Below are 15,809 nucleotides of genomic sequence, written 5' to 3'. Positions count from 1 at the left end.
CCGCCCTGTCAGGAACTTGTTCCGGATGTTTCAACAATGTACCAACCTTCCGCAGCTGATAACTTCTCATACTTCCAGGCAGGTGTGACCTCACCCAGTCAATTCCCTGCCTTTCTCTGTAAACTACTGTAATATGATCATTTTGCACTTGTATAGAACATGGGTGCTGTATTGCACACATATTTCTCCTGTCCTTTTATTGTTTGCCCTTCCTCATTACCCCAGCCACCAGCAGGCTGGGCATGCACATTGGGGCTGCATTCAGTGTGTCATTCCGTATCTGCTATAATCATAGAATCATAGAATCATAGAGTTGGAAGGAGCCATACAGGCCATCTAGTCCAACCCCCTGCTCAACGCAGGATTAGCCCTAAGCATCCTAAAGCATCCAAGAAAAGTGTGTATCCAACCTTTGCTTGAAGACTTCCAGTGAGAGGGAGCTCACCACCTCCTTAGGCAGTCTATTCCACTGCTGAACTACTCTGACTGTGAAAAACTTTTTCCTGATATCTAGCCTATATCGTTGTACTTGAAGTTTAAACCCATTACTGCGTGTCCTCTCCTCTGCAGCCAGCAGAAACAGCATCCTGCCCTCCTCCAAGTGACAACCTTTCAAATACTTAAAGAGGGCTATCATGTCCCCTCTCAACCTCCTTTTCTCCAGGCTGAACTGATAAGCAGATAAGTATTGATAAGCAGAAGCAAATCTGTACTCTAGTCAGATTTGACTTCTCAGTCCTATAGCGTGTAGTACTTTCCAATAAAGCTTTCTTTAATTAAGAAGCCTGTTGTGAGTTCTCTTCACGTCTGACAATGATGTGCTCCGCATACAAGTTAAATAGGCAAGGCGACAGTATACAGCCTTTCTCAATTTTGAACCGATCAGTGATTCCATGTTCAGTTCTCACTGTTGCTTCTTGCCCTGCATATAAGTTTCTCAAGAGACAAATAAGATACTCTGGTATTCCCATCTCTTTAAAAACTTGCCACAATTTGTCGTGCTCCACACAATCAAAGGCTTTAGCATAGTCAATAAAGCAGAAGTAGATGTTCTCCTGGAACTCCCTAGCTTTCTCCATGATCCAGCGTATGTGGGCCATTTGATCTCTAGTTCCTCTTCCTCTTCGAAATCCTGCCTGTACTTTTGGAAGTTCTCGGTCCACATATTGCTGGAGCCTAGCTTATAAAATTTTGACCATAACTTTGCACATAGATCTTTTTATTTTATTTTTTATACTGCCATCCCTTGAAGCTCAGGGCAGTTCACAATAAATAGTTCACAGAACCCATTGTAATATTGGTACAGTACAAAGAAATTGAACTTAACATGTAGAATCACATTGTTGGAAGGGATCTCCTCGGTCATCTAGTCCAGTGGTCCCCAACCTGCGGGCTGCGGCCCGGTGCCGGGCGGCGAAGGCCATGGCGCCGGGCCGCGACTCCCTCTCCCCCCCCCCCCCCGCAGTAAAAAACTTCCCAGGCCGCAAGTTTGCGGCCCGGGAAGCTTCTTACTGCGGGAGGGCGGGGAGAGGGAATCAGGGCCGGGCCAAGCATCGCGCATGCACAGCCCGCTGCGCGGGCGTGGTCTGCGCAGGCGCGGCCCGATGCCCTGCCGGTCCCCAGCCTCAGAAAGGTTGGGGACCACTGATCTAGTCCAACCGCCTGCACTATGCAAACATAACCCTAACGCTCATACATAGTAACCTGCCACCCCCTTGAATCTTCACAGCATCAGCCTCTCTCTCAGATGGCTATCCAGCCTCTGTTTAAAAATTTCCAAAGATGGAGAATTCACCACCTCGAGGAAGCCTGTTCCACTGAGAAACTGCCCTGTCAGGAACTTCTTCCAGATGTTTAGATTGAATTTCTTTCATCCCACTGGATCTGGTCTGTCCCTCCGGGACAAGAGAGAACAACTCTGCTTCATCCTCTACATGGAACATCCGTGCATGCGCGGGAGTGCCGCACATGGGTGTTTGCGGCCGCGCATGGTGCAAACGCACATGCGCGGCCCTGCTTCCCTCTCCCCCCCCCCACAAAAAGAAGCTTGCCGGGCCGCAAGCTAATCGGCCACTTTTGCTTGCGGCCTGGGAAGTTTCTTACTGGGGGGGCGGGGAGGTGGAGCCGCGGCCTGCCCGGTGGTTGGGGACCACCGATGTAAATGATTAAGCACCAGCTTCTACACCACCAAAAAAGGTCTTTCTGAGACAATGAACGAAGACATATTCATTGCTACAAATGAACACATATTCGTTGCTACTGTTTTTTTCGGCTTTTTAAAAAACAGTTCGGGAGCATGAACACAACAGTTCATTGGCTGTTCTGTTTGATTGATGGCCAGGGGCAGGAAGAAGCGTGGAAAAAATTTGCTTCCTTTGTTGTGATTCCAGCGAGACCGGAAACCTGTGGGACATGAATACAACGCTACTTCAATATTCCACTAGAATTAAAGGTATGCAGAATGACGAAATTTCATTATTAAATATAGCGTTTCAGCATACTGCAAACATTCAGCAAAATTGGTCATTGTGCGGAAAGCCCCTAAGTATCCCCTATAATCCCTCATCCAATTAATTTATAAATATGTTGAACAACACAGGCCCCAGGACAGGTCCCTGGGATACTCCACTTGTCACTCTTCTCCAAGAGGATGCTGAACCATGTACAAGTACCCTTTGGGTGCGATCAGTCCACCAGTTACCAATCCACCTGACAGAATTAGGATCTACACTGCATTTTACCAGCATGTCAACAAGAATATCATGTGGAACCTTATAAAAAGCTTTACTGAAATCCAGATAAACTATGACCACAGCATTCCCCTGATCCAGCAAGGACCTTCTCGAAAAAAAGAGATAACATTGGTTTGATATGACTTGTTCTTGCGAACCCCGTGCTGAGTTTTAGAAATCACAGCTCTGTTCCAACTGCTCAAGGACCAACTGATTGATGATTTGTTCCAAACTTTTGCCAGCTACAGATGTCAAGCGGATGTGTCGATAATTACCCGGATCTGCCTTTTTTCCTTTCTTGATGATGGAGACAACATTTGCCCACCTCCAATCATCTGGCTCCTCACCTGTTCTCCAAGAAGTGTCAAAAAGAACGATGACATCTACAAATTATTTTAGTACCCTTGGATGCAATTCATCTGGCCCAGAAGACTTTGTTTCATTTAAAGAAACTAGGTGTTTATGGACACCATTCCCATCACCCGTGTTGTGTTAGGTTTTTTCCACATTCAGCAGTTTCCTTCACAGGAGAAGACTGAGGAGAAATAGGAGATAAGCAGTTCAGTTTTCTCTTCATCATCTCTTATAATTTGACTTTCTTCTCCTCACACTGGTCCTATGGTCCTTCTCTGTTTCTGACTCGAAATATAACCAAAGGACCCTTTTTTGTTATGTTTAACACTACTTGCTAGCCTAAGCTCATATTGAGATTTAGCTTTTCTAACACTCTCCCTACAGTCACTGGTTATTTGTTTATACTCATCCTTGGTAATAAGGCCTCCCTTCCATTTCCTAAATGACTCTTTTTTATTCCTCAAATCATTTGACCACTGCTTATGGAGCCAACTTGGCTTCCTTAGGCTCCTTCCATCTTTTCTTCTTAAGGGAATTGTTTGTGATTGAGCCTTCAGTATTTCACTTTTAAGAAACTGCCAAGCCCTCTTGGACTCCCATCTCTTTAAGTCTTTCTGACCACAGGACTCTACTCAATATACCTTTAAGTCTGTTAAATTCTGCTTTCCTGAAGTCCAGGATAAACGTCCAACTATGTAAAGGTTTTCTCTTTGCCACAATTGAAAATTCCAAAAGCACATGGTCACTGCTACCAAGTTTGCCCATTATTTCCACCTCATCCACCAGTTCTTCCCTATTGATGACAATCAAGTCTTAAAAAGCAGAGCCCCTGGTTCCCCACTCTACTTTCTGGGAAATGAAGCTGTCAGCAAGACAAGTTAAGAAATTAACGGATTTTTTTTTTCTTAAAGCAGAGTTGGTCTTCCAACAGATATCCGGATAATTGAAGTTACCGCTGTTTCCCCTCTCTTTGAAAATTGTGTAATTTGGTCTAGGAGTATCTAATCCAAGTCCTCTGACTGGCTTGGTGGTCTATAGCAGCGGTCCTCAACCTTTTGATGGTTGAGGACCGCCTCCGGGGGTGGGGAAGTGCCGGCGGCCCGGCTGCCGCGCATGCGCATTAGCACCCCCTGGTAGTGAAAACGTGCATGCGCGGAGCTGCCATGCATGTGCATTTTTACCACCAGGGGCGCTAACGCATATGCGCGGCAGCTCTGCGCATGTGCGTTTGTGTCCGCCGGCGTGCCGACGGCCACGTCTGCCTCTTCCCCCCCCCCCAGCAGCAAGAAGCTAGCTGGGCCGCGAGTGAAGCGGCCGCTTTGGTGGCCGCTTCTCTCCCAGCCTGGTGAGCTTCTCACTGTACGTGTGTGGGGGGGAGGCAGGCGTAGCCGCTGGAAGCCCATTACTGAGGCCTTCGCAGCCCAGTACCGGGCCGCAGCCCAGGGGTTGATGACCTCTGGTCTATAGCACACCCCCACAATAATATAATTCTCCTTTCCTACTCCTTTTATATTTACCCAAACACAATCAACTGAACTTTCATGCTCAGATATCTGTATTTCTTTAAAAGTATAAAGAGTCTTAACATATATTGCTGTACCTTCTTTACTTTTCTGTCTATTTTGAATAGATGTACAATCTATTTAAGTATTCCAATTGTGAGTATTATCCCACCAAGTTTCCATGATTCCTATTAGGTCATAGTCCCCTTCCTCTTTTAGGATTACTAGATCCTCCTTCTTGTTTCCCGTACTCTGTGCATTAGAGTAGAGACATCGTAACCCATCTTTTGTATGCCCCATGGTTTTGGTTTTGGAACTTCCTTGCAAGTTCCCTGCTTTTGTTCTGTTCCCTGTAGCTTTGCAATCTTCCCTTCTTCAGTTCTTGCCATCACACCAGTTCTGAAATTACATCACTCACCCTTTGGGTCTAGTTTAAAGCCCTCTTCACCAGGTGTGCACGGGTTCTCCCCAAAATACTTTTTCCATCCCTTGTGAGGTGAACACCTGGCAGTAAGCCCTCATATTGAGATTGTAGACCAGGGGTAGTCAAACTGCGGCCCTCCAGATGTCCACGGACTACAATTCCCACAAGCCCCTGCCAGCGAATGGGAATTGTAGTCTGGGAATTGTAGTCTGTGGACATCTGGAGGGCCGCAGTTTGACTACCCCTGTTGTAGACCATGATCCAGAAACCCAAACCTTTCCTGACAACACCAGTGACATAGCCAGTCATTTACTTGCATGATTTTTCTCTCCCTTCCTAAGCCACGACCACGTACAGGAAGGACTGATGAAAACACAACTTGTGCTCCCAGGATCTTTGCCTTTCCCCCCAGATCTTAATACATTCCATGCTCTGCTGGGCAGTATTATTTGTTCCTACATGGATGAGAAGGGGTAATGATCCGTGGGTTTGATGATCCTGACCAGCCATTCTGTGAGATGTTTGATGTGTGCACCAGGTAGGCAGCAGACCTCTCGAGACAACAAGTCTGGTCTACACACTTTGCCCCCAACTCCTCTCAGCAGGGAATCCCCAATTACCAGAACCTGTTTCTTTGTACCCTTGGGAGCAGACCTAGAACTCTCACCTGTGGGGGCCTGTGAAGTGTTCCCTGGGCTTTGCAGGGTCTGTGGGGGAGAAGACCTAGAACTCTTGCCTGTGGGGGGCTGTGACTTGTTTCCTGGTTTTCATAGGGGCTTGCTCTTCTTGTGGAATTGCTCATGCTCCTGTATTCCTGAATCAACATCTTCAGGTAGATCCTCAAAACAATTGCTGAGCATCGGTGGGGAAGACCCTTCTCCTTATTCTTCTAGGCAGTGTGATGCAGCGGTAAAAAAAGGCAAATGCCATTTTGGGCTGTATCAACAGGGGCACCACATCAAAATCACAAGATGTCATAGTCCCATTGTATGTGGCACTGGTCAGACCACACCTGGAGTACTGTGTGCAGTTCTGGAGGCCTCACTTCAAGAAGGACGTCGATAAAATTGAAAGGGTACAGAGGAGAGCGACGAAGATGATCTGGGGCCAAGGGACCAAGCCCTATGAAGATAGGTTGAGGGACTTGGGAATGTTCAGCCTGGAGAAAAGGAGGTTGAGAGGGGACATGATAACCCTCTTTAAGTATTTGAAAGGTTGTCACTTGGCGGAGGGCAGGATGCTGTTTCTGCTGGCTGCAGAGGAGAGGACACGCAGTAATGGGTTTAAACTTCAAGTACAACGATATAGGCTAGATATCAGGAAAAAGTTTTTCACAGTCAGAGTAGTTCAGCAGTGGAATAGGCTGCCTAAGGAGGTGGTGAGCTCCCCCTCACTGGAAGTCTTCAAGCAAAGGTTGGATACACACTTTTCTTGGATGCTTTAGGATGCTTAGGGCTAGTCCTGTGTAGAGCAGGGGGTTGGACTAGATGGCCTGTATGGCCCCTTCCAACTCTATGATTCTATGATTCTACTCCTATGCATAACAGCCTTTCATTTAATACCCTTGGGGCTCCTTTGTTTGTTTTTATATGTTGCATACATATTATATGTTGCAACATATTCAAGCGTTCCTTTAATCCCCGTACCTTCCCCTCCAGCAGAGCCACTAATTTGCACTTGCTGCAAGTGTAAATGTTGTCCTACCAAGGTAGGAAGACAAACATGCCACAGATGGAACATGTCACTACCTCGGCTCCTTCAGTCATCATGACACTTTGATCCATCAAAAATATTTCTCAAACAGTCCTGGACTTTATTGAATCCTTTGGCTTGATCCTCCAGTGAAGAGCCAACAGCCAAGAGTCCTTTAGCTCTTGCCCTTTGGCTCCTTACAGAATCTTCTGGCTTGATCCAGAACCCAACAGTCCTTTGGTTTTTGTAGTATTGTGCACACTGAAGGCTCCTGAGTCAGCTCCTGAGACACCACTTCCTCCTTCCCCCAGCTCCATGTGTTGCTGCCTCTGGCAAGCAAGAGCCTTTTACAGCACAGAGGCCCACTCAGCAGAGGGCGGACCCAGCAGTCAGCTCCTGAGTGACAGCCTTCCGCTTAATGCCCTCCTGTGTTTGTTTTCATGGCTTCCCCTCCCCCTGCACTTGCTCTCTCAAGAGTGCTTCATGAGTTGTGTCCAAGAACTCTTCACCCTCCTTCACATGATGCAGGGCATTCAAGTGCTCCTCTAATCCCCGTACTTTCTCCTCCATAATGTGCTAACGTTATGAACATCATCATGTTATAAACATTACTTTTATAATGTTTTTGCCATCTTAGAGGCGGGGGAGGGGAGTTGAAAAAAAAATTGCTCATATTTTATAGTACATGTGATGCCTTTAAAAAAAGAACATAACTTTATTTTGTGATAAACAAAAGGAAATATATTACTTGGACACAACTAAATGATATCATAGAATCATAGAGTTGGAAGGGGCCATGCAGGCCACCTAATCCAACCCCTTCCTCAATGCAGAATCAGTTTAAATATCCCTGAAAAAAGTTCATCTAATTGCTGCTTGAAGCCTGCCAGTTAGAGGGAGCTCACCACCTCTGTAAGCTACCAATTCTACCACTGAACAAGTCTTACTGTTTTTAAAAAATGTTTTCTTTATATCCAGGCCGTACCTTTTGTTAACATCTTGTTCTCAAGTTCACATGTTCTTGCCATGAGCCATTTTTTTCTGCCTTGGGCTGTTATATTGTGTATCGCAGTGGTCCCCAACCCCCGGTCCGGGGACCGGTACCGGGCCGTAGATCAGTCGGTACCGGGACGCACTCCTCCTCATCCTCCTCCCCAGCTGCTGCCTCGGGGGCTGCCCTGCCACTCTGCCACTGGCTCACCTTTGGTGCTCTCCAGCAGCCGCCATGGCTGGGGCTCCCCCTTGGCCTGGCATTGTGCAGCTGCTGCTAGCAGTGCCCCCCAGCGGGTGGCGGGAGGTCAGGGGCGCCGGTAGGAAAGTAAGTGGAGCAGGGGCTCAGGCGGTGGCGGCGACGTCCCTCAGCAAAAGACTACCCCCCTGGGCCTCAGTAAAATTGTTGAGCGTTGACCAGTCCCCAGTGATAAAAAGGTTGGGGACCACTGGTGTATCGGACCTCCCAAGTTTTTATATTTTCATCTTTGCATTGGCCTGTTTCTTAGGTTCTGTCATATGATGTTCTCATGTTCAATTGTGCTGACACCAATTAGTAGTATAGTAAATTTTCACAAAACTCTCATGTTATCTGCTACCCGGGCCTTGGGTAGCTGAAGTAAATTACTTGGAGTGTGGTGTAGACTAGGACTGCTTTCATGGGCTTTTAACGTGAGGATGCTGCTGGATAGTTTTTACACCTGGCCTTTGCATGCCAAGATTCAAAGTGGGGGAGGGATCACGTGTGCACATCTAGGTCTATACTGGCTTAGTAGTAATTTCAGTTTCAGCAAAGAAACTCCTTGTGCTTGTTTGCATATTTCTTCAATAAAGAGGTTTCTTTTGCACCCAAGAGTCTGCTTGCTAGAAATTCAATGGGGCTTTCACACCTTTTCTGAGGGTCATGGGTGTAGAGATTCGGCCTGAGGGCGTTGGCAAACCACGCTCTCTGAGGCTGCACCTCTGCATCTAACCTAGACCAATCAGGATACTACAGCACAGCAATTACCTCATATGTTAAAAGGATTACTTGAAGCCTATCAGTTTGCTCCACGCTACCTCGCAGGATTACTTGAAGCCTATCAGTTTGCTCCACGCTACCTTGCGGGATTATTTGAAATGATTTACGTGTATGTATAAATAAAGGATTCCCCTCTGTTCGAGAGGTCTTTCGCAGGAAATCCTTCTCCGTGTCATTCTTCCTCATTGCTTCCCGACAAGTGGTGAGCCCGACGTGATTCGAGACCCTGTGCTCACTGCGACCAGAAAAAGAGTCTTCGTGCACGATCAGCTACGGCTCCCTGGTGAGTATGGGGGAATCATTGTCTAAGGAACAGGTAAAGCATGCTGACGAATTGCAACAGGCAGTGAGACAGTACACAGGAGAGGCGATTTCGGTGAAGGACCTCCGGGAACAGATACAAGAAGTATCTTGCCAGTGCCCGTGGTACCCTTTAGCGGGGACCAGACTAGGAGACTGGGAAAAAATAGGGAGGGAGTTAAAGGCAGAGCCCCATGCTCCCATGCTGATCTTATTGACATGGCAGAAAGTACACAAAGCGCTGGAAGTCATGAACCCAGAAGCTGGAAATCTGCTATTGAAAGATATTGCACCTTCACCCCTTCCCTATCCCACTCTCTTACCAGTGGCCGTTACACCGACCACTCCCAAAACTGTCGCCTCGCAGCCATTAAGGACTGGGGGCCACTCCCAGATCGCTAACGTGATTCGAGCTGCCCGTCAGGCCGGTCAGCTCGATCTCTCTGAGGACTGGGAGGGAGAAACCCCAGCGTTCTTTCCTTTAACGAGGGGGGAACCACGTGGGGAAGGGGAAAACAGGCAGATCCCGTTAACGTGGGAAGCCATTCCCTATTCAATTCTGCGTGAGTTGAACAAGGCTATAAAGGAAAATGGTTTACAATCCTCTTATTTTCAAGGAATGATAGAGGGGATCACTAATGTTAGGCAGAAAGTCTCTGAATTCTTTCTTGATTTCATCAAGCACCTTACAGAGGCACAGATTAATAATCAGGAAGCCCAAGCTGAATTGCTCAAGAAATTAGCTAAAGAAAACTGTATTTCAGAAAATAGATGCATTATTCAGGGTTTGGGCCATGATCCAGATATTGCAAGCATGATAAAATCTCGCTGGGATTTTGGCATAGGTGACTACCAAGCTTCTTTTGACTCAGGGTAAAGCCCTCGGGAATATTGTTCATTCTCCAGATGCTTGCAACGATCTTTATCAGGGATCACTAATTCTTAGTAACTGACCTTATTAAAATTTCTGTTCCTCTTACAAAGTATGCATTTTCTCTAGTTTTTCAGCTTTCTTCTCTTCTACAACGTGCTTTGGAAAGATTTTGTAGAACAGGTTTTTTCCATCTCTCTACAGATTTATATGGTTCTTATAAGCAAGCATTTTTAGAAGCGATATGCATTAAACCACAATCTGCATTAGTATTTTAGGGTACTTGCTTGAGCACCCTCACCTTCTGAGGTTAGATGGGTGGCAGCCTGAGAAAGGATCTTTTCAGTTGTGACACTAAAATGATGGTATTCCATTCACAAAGAGATTTGCTTGTTTTTCTCAATCACTGCACATGCCAGTGGATTAGAACTGAACTGTTGTATTTGGCTTTGCATTAATGACCTCTTTTCTTATTTCTGTGTTTTACTCAGTTGTTTTCAATTGGCTTATATAATGTATCAAATAATGTTTTCATGGTTTTGATGATTAGCCACCTAAAGAAATTTTAAAATTTAACATTTGGCTGTAATTGATAGAGCCTCCAGCTGCAGTAGCAGGAGTGCTGTTTAGCGATTTGGAATCAGGCTCTCTTTTTCCAGTTCCTATGCTAGGAGCTTAGTTAGAAACTTATCTTGCTTTCTTACCTATCACCCACTAATCTACACAACTTAAAAGGTTTTCCATAGCACAGGAATGATCCTTTGTTTACAGCCCAGGAAGAACTTTAGCTTTTGTTTCCTGACCCCCCGCTTCAAGGAAGAAGGGGGGGAGTGGAGTTCTGTCTTAAAATTTTTGGTCAGCAGTTAGGAAGTGTGCTCACTGAAACGCTGCTATGCCTCAATAGAGCTTTATCAGTCAGAGCTGTCTAGCTGCGTAATATTTATAGGTCAGGGAAATGCCTGGCTGTGATGGAGATAGAAATTTTTATATAAGACAAAATCCTTTTGTCTTTATTTTATGTTTTGCTACCTTTTGGGTAAAAGCAAGGCACAGAACCTCTTTGGGGAATGTGTCCACAGTTTTTATTACATCAATTTTTTAATGTGTAATTAGCAGTTAGAATATTTTATTTTGGTCAATTTTTTTGGGTTGTCTATTTAAAGGAGGACCTACATTTTGTTTTTAACTCAGGCTACCTGATTTATATCAGATAGGCCTTATCTTTCACAGGTCAATTGTTTGTTTTGTCACTGGAATGTGTGGAGATTAGCTCTCTCTTGGCGCTCCAGCCATTCCAGCCCTCAACAGATGAGATGACTCATGGAGTCCTTTCTGTTCTTTGAATTTGATTGGTCACATGTTTGAGCGCTTTGAAAGCTCTAAGCCTCCAGGTTTCCTTCCAAATGAGTATTTGCTCTATCTTGTTTCTAACATTTTCAGTTGTCATTTTCTTTGAAAAGGGTTATTACTGATGTCCCAAGAGACGATGTTTACTGATGGATCTCCCTCACCAGGAGTCTTAACCTGGCAACAACCAGATGGTATATGGTACAGTAAGTTTACAGGTCCGCAGATAATCAGCCACCGGTTGGAACTGGCAGCAGCAGTGTTGGCCCTGGTCTTTCTGAGTCTCAACTATTTAATTTAATTTAATTTAAATTCTGATAGTTTGTATCTCTGTAATCTTTTATCTGTAATTGAATGTTCATATTTGTCTCCAGTATGTGATGAACAACTATTAAGTGTGTTTTTAGCTGTACAAAAATCACTGTAACAGTGAACAGCTCCAATGTATGTAGCTCATGTGAAAAGCCTTTTCCTGGTTTTCTCACTGAAGGAAATGCTTGAGCTGATTCTCTTGTTTCATTTGTTGTTCAGTCTCCAATTGAGAGTCATGCTTTTCATCATCAAAATGCAAAGGCATTAGCCAAGGAATTCCACCTTCCTTTGGCAGAAGTACAAGCTATTGTGCGCCAATGTCCACTATGCGCTAATCAGGCCTCCTATCCGACTACTGGGGTGAACCCCCGTGGATTTGGAGCTAACCAAGTTTGGCAGATGGATGTCACTCTTTTTCCACCCTTTTCCCCTTGGAAGCATCTCCATGTAGTCATTGATACCTACTCTGGGTACATCTTTGCTACCATGCAAAAAGGAGAAAAAGAAAAACATTTCCATGCACATTTACTCTGAGCATTTTCAGTCATGGGTGTTCTAGGCACCCTAAAAACAGAGAATGCGCCTTCATATTGCTCCACAGCATTCACTCAATTTTGTGTGCAATGGAACATCAAACATGTCTTTGGAATTCCCTATAATTCCACGGGTCAAGCTATTGTAGAGCGTGCCAATGGGACCCTGAAACGCATGCTCGACAAACTAAAACAAAAAGGGGGAATTGGGATTTCCCTTTTAGACAAGGAATCCCTGCTTTCAAGTACTTTGTTTACTCTAAATCATCTTAATCTTATTTCTTTTAATTCTCAATTTTTAGCTAGGACTCAGCATCATTTCCAGACCGACGTCCCTCTTCCTCGGCCCCAGGATCAATACCGTCGTTTACCAGACCCGAGGTGGTACGGGCCAGTCCCATTGATTACCTGGGGCTGGGGCTACGCAGCAGTTGCCCTTCCCTCTGGGTGGGTTCCTGCTTGTTGTGTCCGCCCTGCACTTAATGGTTGGCATCAGGGGTTAAGCAACCCAATTCCTCAGTTCAACCTGCAGCTGCAGGAGATGGAGCCCGTGGTCAAGAGAAAACGGGGAGGGACGACATCCAAACCCCCCAGTGACTTGGGGGGCAATAAAGGACCTGTCTGATCAAGCCGAGCAGCAACTCAAGGACCAAGGACTTCCAGAAACTCTGGAAAACTTTCTTGCTGCTGTTATAACAGCCTTACATTTTAATTCTGTTGTTATTTGGTTATGTTGTTCCGCATTATATGTCTGCGCCTAATCACTGGGTCCGCCATGCTGCTTATATGTTTCAATTTCATGGGAAAAATGTGTCTTTAATCTATGAATCCCGTCTGTCGGTAGCTTCTATGTCATTTATCCCAACTCCCTTTAATTCACCTGAGATGGTGCTGGCTGAATTACAAAATGTAGACAAATCAAAGTTATTTGCAGGGAACTTTTCACAAGTTAAGCGCTTTCAACAATTTCGATATCAGCGCACAATGCCAGGTCTCTGTTTTTGTTGTCATGCAAAAAATTCAGCATTTCATAATCGGACACCCAAAAATCACAGTGATAAAATATGGGTAATGTGTTGTCAATCCCATGAAACTTTTCAGCGCCGAAACATGTATCGGGCTTATCATTGCCTTAAAACAAAAAAGGGGGAGATGTAGAGATTCGGCCTGAGGGCGTTGGCAAACCACGCTCTCTGAGGCTGCACCTCTGCATCTAACCTAGACCAATCAGGATACTACAGCACAGCAATTACCTCATATGTTAAAAGGATTACTTGAAGCCTATCAGTTTGCTCCACGCTACCTCGCAGGATTACTTGAAGCCTATCAGTTTGCTCCACGCTACCTTGCGGGATTATTTGAAATGATTTACGTGTATGTATAAATAAAGGATTCCCCTCTGTTCGAGAGGTCTTTCGCAGGAAATCCTTCTCCGTGTCATTCTTCCTCATTGCTTCCCGACACATGGGAACCTAGGGTTGCCATCCTGGGTAGGGAAGGCTCTGGAGATTCATGGGGGAATTCTTTGAGATTCTTGGGGAGGGTTAGGTTTGGGCAGCAGAGGTTCTGCAGGTGATGTGAGTCATAGAGTAGGGGTGACCAAAGTGTGTGTCTGCAGACAGGAATTGTAGTCCATGGACATTTGTAGAGTCACAGCTTGGCCAACCCTGCCATAGAATCTATGCTCTAAGGTTTCTGGAAATTCCTGGAGATCTCCAGACATCACCTGGAGGTTGGCAACTCTAGGAAAACCCCAGGAAACCCATGATAGAGAGGGACCTGACAGTCTGCAGTGGGGAGGGGTGATTCAGCAGTCTGCTTGTTTGCTGTAAACATCACCTGGGAGCTCTAAGCCCACGGTGACTAAAATCAATGAGCTTTGACTGGAATTATTCTGCATAGGATTGCACTGTAAATCTGAGATCTGAAGATGGGGATTTACTAAACAACACTTCCCCACCCCCACCCCCCAGTTGGCTAATAGATCTCGACATCCAAAGGTGTTTTTCTCAGATCTGCCTCGCCTTCTGAATAACCCCCGTTGAACATTCCCAAAGAGGAGAAAGAAAGCAAATGAAACGCAAGCGGCCCCAAAGTCAATCCAAAGTCTATTTCCTTTTGCAATTTCACTCAGTTAATCTTCACTAGAGTAGAGCTTTCTCTCTCCCTCCCCGCCCCTCTCTGCTCTAAATAAACAATACATTCCCCCCACCTCCCAAATTTCTTCCAGCCCAGGTCTTGAAATGAGCAGCGCCTGTTTCCTGGCAAGTCTGTAGGTGTCACTAGCAACATGCACGGAGGTCAGGTGCCGCCGGGATGTCACGCGGACCCATTGAGCTGTCCACATTATTGAAGGAGTCGGCATTCAGATGTTAGCATGCCTGGGACATTGTCTCCTCGGCAGCAGCAGATGACATCTGGTGACTAATGGGCTCAGAAGTGAAAGCCGATCCCACAATGCAGCTGCTCTGCAAGAAGCAGGAAACGGAGGGGAGAAGATCAGGCGGGGTGGGGGTGGGGGTGGGGGTGGGGGTGGGGGTGGGGAAACCACAACAGCCAATCAATACCTCTTGGTTTCCAAGGAAGTCAAACACAGACCTGGCTGCCTTTATCTGGGGAAATGAAAAAGGACTGCATAGCTGGACATTGCGCATTGCTGCTGGTGCAGAGGTAGTCAAACTGCGGTCTTCCAGATGTCCATGGACTACAATCCCCATGTATTTTAGCTACAGCGGGATTAATTTCTAGGTTTTGTTATTTTGTTTTTAGCATTTCTTGCTACCCTGAGCTTTAGCTTTTCTAACACTCTCCCTACAAGCTATGTTTATTTGTTTATATTCCTCTTTGGCTATAAGGTTCTCCTTCCATTTGCTAAATGAGTCTTTTTTATTACTCAGTTCTTTGGGAGCTGTTTATGGAGCCACCCTGATTTCTTTAGGTTCCTCTTAGCTTTCCTTCTCAAGGGAATTGTCTGTGATTGTGCCTTCAGTATTTCACTTTTGAGAAACTCCCAGCATTCTTGGACTTCCATCTCCTTACGTTTTTTTGAACATGGGATTCTATCCAACATAACTTTTTATTTATTGATTGATTTTTACATTTGTATCCTGCCTCTACTGGCAACTGCTGGCCCAAGGTGGCTCACAATAAAACAGTAAAAACAACAGTCCGAATGTAGCAACAATTAAAACATCCCCAACCACAATTAAAACAATTGTTTGTTAAAATTTGCTCTCCTGAAGTCCAGCCTGTATGTGTGACTATGTACAGCTATTCTCTTCCCCAAGATCATAAAGTCACATGGTCACTACTACCAAGCATGCCCACAACTTTTACTATTAATGAGAATCAAAAATAAATTCTGCTCAATCTTTGAGAGTCAAAGTTCCTTTATTTGTTTATTAACTTTTTATACTACCCTCCCATGAGTTTCAGGGCAGTTTACAGAAAACATCATGGGTATACATAGAAATCTAGTGATAATGGTTGCAGAATTGAACATAATGAATTATAACAAAACACTATAGCATTATAACAAAACACAGTGTGACAACTCCCAACTTTTAACATGAGCCTGGGGGAGGTCAGCATGGCTCAGATCATGGAGGGGGGTGTTTGGGGGACCAACAAATGTTATTGAATTGGCCTGCCTCAACCAAATGCCTGGTGAAGGAGCTCCCTTTTATATGCTGTTTGGAATTGTGGTCGTTCAGGATAGGCCCAGATAGCAA

This window comes from Paroedura picta, chromosome 8, assembly GCF_049243985.1.
Source record: "Paroedura picta isolate Pp20150507F chromosome 8, Ppicta_v3.0, whole genome shotgun sequence".
Classification (NCBI taxonomy): domain Eukaryota; kingdom Metazoa; phylum Chordata; class Lepidosauria; order Squamata; family Gekkonidae; genus Paroedura; species Paroedura picta.
This window is presented reverse-complemented; position numbering follows the sequence as displayed.